Below are 4,950 nucleotides of genomic sequence, written 5' to 3'. Positions count from 1 at the left end.
TATGATTTATTTGTTATGAAATTCAGGTGCTGGTTTTACAGAACATTCTTCTGCTAACATAGTTAAACAAAATGCAAGGCAGAAATTTGAACCGTTTTGTTTGAACGAACATTTTATGACTTAGGATCAATGCTATCTGTATAAAAAGGTTTATTGTTCCCTTTACCTGTATTCTTTTTAGGATTGGTTTTCGACAGCATGAAAAAGCTTTGCATGGCTTTGTAATAGGAAGTAGCAAAGAAAAACAGAAAACAGGATCGCTCGGTGTTTGATTCGAGAAATCAACTTCTAATAGATAAGATGGCCCATCATGATTTTGGTGGAATAACACTATCCTTTTTATTTATACTATGCATGTTCTTATAAGAGATGATCAAAATATTGAAGGAGAAGATCACAATGTTGCATCAACCATAGCCGTTTTCTTTTAGGCATACCCTTCGGTATATGGTTATTATTTCCAATTTATTTAGAGTTCTTCGCTGCAAGTTTATTTAGAGTGTATATATAGGGATCATAATATGGGAGATGTATCAACGCACTAGCTTGACCTTGAACTAGTGCGGAATTTGTAGCTTCGTTCAGGACTAATGCTAAATAAAGATCCTTATACGTGTGTTAATGTCGAATGTATCCTGAACAGAATTGTACTTTTTTATCTGTATGTATCTCTAGAGGGCTGCGCTAGCCTTTTTTCCCGGCTATGGGTAGGAGCCTCGAGAGCCAGAAGGGGTGACAGGCCTCTTAATATATTTTTTTTTAACTATTATAAGAGTAAATTGCACTTTGCACTAGGTAAGGTGCACCGTGTTTCATTTCACCATGGTATGCGATAATACTTTTTTTTGTTTTCTTTTCAGCCCTGAAAATATAGAATTTGAGGATCGATTATTAGTGTCGGTTCATGACATGAACAGGTAGCGATAATCGACGATTATCAGTACCGAATTCACAGTGCCGATTCAAAAACCGACAGCAATGCCAGTTATGAATCAGTACTAATAGCGTTTTCTATAGTAGTGTACCCTAGTGCGAAATAAAACTTACTTTAACATACCCGGGTGCAAAGTGAGATTGTTTATTAACCTTGGTGTAAACTGAAACAAAGAACACTTTACCTGGTGCAAAATACAGTTTACTTAACAATTAAACATCTTATAGACTTACTATGTGTGTAAACCATGTAGGTTCATTATCAGACGTGATAAGAAAACACCTTATAAAAGTCACAACATATTGCTGATTAGAGAAGGGCTCATTTAGAATAATGTCACCCTTATAAATAAGAAGACTCCAACAAACTACACACTTGCTGATCAATATACGAAAAATAATATTTTTGAAAGGGCATAATAACATATTAGTAAAAGTTAAGACAGAAGTCACACAATCATCTTGATCTTGCATCTAGGGTATATCACTAATAACAGAAAACTTTTATTGTAGGGACAATATTGTTTTTGCCGTTAAGCCAGACAAAGGAAAGAAAGAACTTTCTAATAAGATTTAGATTCCGGATATCTTGCTTCTGCCATTCTCTTTTCACATGTTTCATTTTTGCCACTCTTTTTGCAAATTGCTGTTCACAACTACCATTGCCATCTCATTCCATCTGGTCAAGAAGCTCTGTTGACTTTCTAGGGCTCATGAAATAGGACTAAAATAACCCTGTAGTTTTTATTTTCGAAAGAAGTCGCTGCTACCCTTTCACAGGAGGAGGGGGGCATATCGGCGCGTGGCTGCAGCAAAGACTCCATTTTAGTTGTGCATCCACATCCTCACGTTGCAAGGAACCTGACAGTGCTAGTAAATGGGGCAACGGATGACCGAGGCGGTGCGACAGCGGTGACTAGGGACGGAGGAGGAAGACGCCCGTAGTGACGGACCTTCGCTCACGGGATAGCGAAATTGATGCCTCATATGGGTTCTTGCATTGCAAACGGGCTCGTAGCCCAGCGGTAAGGCTCGGTGGAGCCTTGCTTGCTGCTGTGGGTTCGAACCCCGGTGTTTGTATACGGGCGCACTGCCCTTTCGTGGTGCATCCCTGCCTTGGTGGGTATTGCTCACCCGCGAGACGTCCCTAGCCCTCTAAAACTGGGAGTGTGGGTCTCGTTCGTGAAAAAAAAAATGAGTTCTTGCGTCAAGGAGGTGTTGTGGGGGCAAAAAGAATTGAGGCGGCACTTGCTAGAGATGGAGAGGAAGAGGAGGCGGTGTAAAATCAGAGAGCTCGGTTTGGGTTTGTTTGGATCTCAGGCACAAACGCACATCCTTTCTATTCTCCGGATCGGGCCCAATTATGAGCAGTAGCGCGTGCGGCCCGGACGAGGTTCTTGGCGTATGGGTGTACTTGTTTTTTTTTAGGTTGAAAAAACAATGTTCTTGGCTGTGGATCTGTACATGTTTTGTTTGTAGCCGAGCTGTTCATCTAATTGGCACAAAAACTGTGGTGCAGAGGTAGTTGTGATCTGTTCAATGTAAATATGTGATCTACTGTACTAATTTGGGATGTGATTTTTTGTAGCAAAAAAACATGTTTACAGAAATGTGATATGGAATTGATGTACACATATATTTATGTGATTTGTGTTTTTTGTGAGTATACATGAATCTCCCAATCTAGTGTTTATACTGTTTCCTGTTGTTGAGGAAATAATTTTTTGCGAAGTGTGCAGGAAATAATTTTGGTCTTTATGCATCCGAGATAAACAAATATGGAATAGTAAAAAAAATTACAAATCTTCGTATTCCAATTAAGAAGTTAAGCTCGTTGCTTTTTTATTTTACCAGAATTGGAGGAATAATTTCATGTCTTGCTGGAGGGCATGGCATACATTATCTTTTGTGCAATTTTTCAATGTATGTTCACTAATAAACTATATTAATTGTTATAAATATGTGTACAACACGGGGTCTATGATAAGAACACAAAAGTTTGTTGCATAAATCTGAGAGCCGGTTCACTTCTCCCGAAATTGCACACGAGAGGTGTACCAAAAAATATATTTGATCTGTGAGTAAGTTTCAGTAAACTGAACAAATTCTCGTTTGTGAAAGAACACAATATATTCTAAATTTGGAAAGTACACATGGTGTACACCCGATGTACAACGATAGGGTGCTAATTGCGGTTGTGCTGTCAACTAATTACTAGTATAGTATAGGAGCGCCCTCCTCGATCGGTTGTGTACGTCTCAGGTGCACACGCTAATCTATGGTTATACCTGTTCACTAATTTGGTGATTATGTTGATCGTGGTCGTGATCACAATATATTGTTTGCTTTGGCATGGTTATACCTGTAGAAGTGCATGCGACGGTTTAGAGTCAGGTATCTTATAGGTTACCATCAGGTGTTGGGTGTACACTCGTCGCTCGGACGTGAAAAAAAAAGATGAGGTTCCTTTGTACAATTCCGGTGTTGATCCTCGTAACATGCTAATACACTACTACAGAAATTATTTTTAGAGACAATTTACAACCGTTTTTTACAGACGTTTAACGCAACCGTTTGTAATCGAAGGCCTGTAAAAACGAACGATTTTCACAGGTTTAAAATAGACCATATGTGAAAATTTATTTTCACAGACAGTTTACTTAAGTAACTGTTTGTAGAAATATATTTTCAAAGGTGGGTTCTTAGGATAACCGTCTGCGAAAATAGATTTATATAGGTGATTGTCTTAAGTAACCGACTATAAAAAATTAATACCACAGACGGTTACTTAAGTGAACCACTTTAGCGTCTGCCTATAGATAGATAGATTTCTACAAATAGGTGACATAATGATCCACCTGTGTTATTTATTTTATTTAAAATTAATAATGATCATATATTTTATTCCTCTAGATTTTAACATATTTTCAATATCACAGATTTCAATAACATTTGAATCGACACAAGTCCAATATTTAATAAAAATACAATAATATTCACAAGTACAATATTTTACATTACAAGTCAATTTACATCACAAACCAAATATTCAACGCAAGTATTCTTTCACCTCCCACTCACAAAACCTCGGATGGCTAGCCAATTTACTTCCGAGGTCAAAGAACCTACTACTCTTATGAATGACTTCGTGCATAATGAACCGACATATGTCACATTGAACTGGCAAACATAATATCCACAAAGAACGGTGTTAAAACCTTGTTTGTAGCACTTCAAATAAAAAAACAATGTATTCGTTAGTTTAATAAGACTCTTAGTTATAAATAGTGAGATACAAGTATTAGAAGTGTTATTACCAGAAAGTATGTATGGAACATCATCGCATCTGGCTTGGCCGTATCGTGTATCCCACCTTTCGTTACGTACCACTTGTAGGACTTATTCGAATGCCAATAAGTAATTATCAATTCATAAATGATTTAGAAGAATTTTCTATATGTGGATTTTCTTTACCTCTGTATAATATCGATGAGATTTTTGTAATATTTTTTTGGGGAGATCGGTTGCGTCAAGGACTACAGGTCTACTCGACTTCGGTATCAACATTATACAAATAAAGTGTGATCACTACATGAATCTTTATGTTAGGTTCTTGATCGACCAATTAAATTGAATACTTATGTTAGGTTCTGGACGTATCACACTTACTTAAAGTTGTAGGGAGCCATGATGTAGTCCTTATCTTGTATTTCTAGCATAGCCCTTCCTATGTAGGTTGACATGTCAAGCATGTGTGATTTGATCATTTCTCTTATGACATTTACTTTCTCCTTGTTAGTCTTTTCCTTAATCTGGGGGTCATTTGTCCTCAACTTCACGATCAAGTTAGGCTGAAAAATTCGTTGCGGATTAATGAATCCGATACCTTCAACTTTTCTGCATCGCTAAATTGCATTCTACAGAATAAGTCACTAGTCATTAGCTTTTATAGCATATATTGGTAGATATATGAATATAGGGGTAGATTGTATGCACTTATAGGCACCACACTCTCAT

Source organism: Phragmites australis, chromosome 14 (assembly GCF_958298935.1).
Source record: "Phragmites australis chromosome 14, lpPhrAust1.1, whole genome shotgun sequence".
In the NCBI taxonomy this organism is placed as follows: domain Eukaryota; kingdom Viridiplantae; phylum Streptophyta; class Magnoliopsida; order Poales; family Poaceae; genus Phragmites; species Phragmites australis.
The sequence above is the reverse complement of the archived record's forward strand: the minus strand, read 5'-3'. Positions refer to the sequence as shown.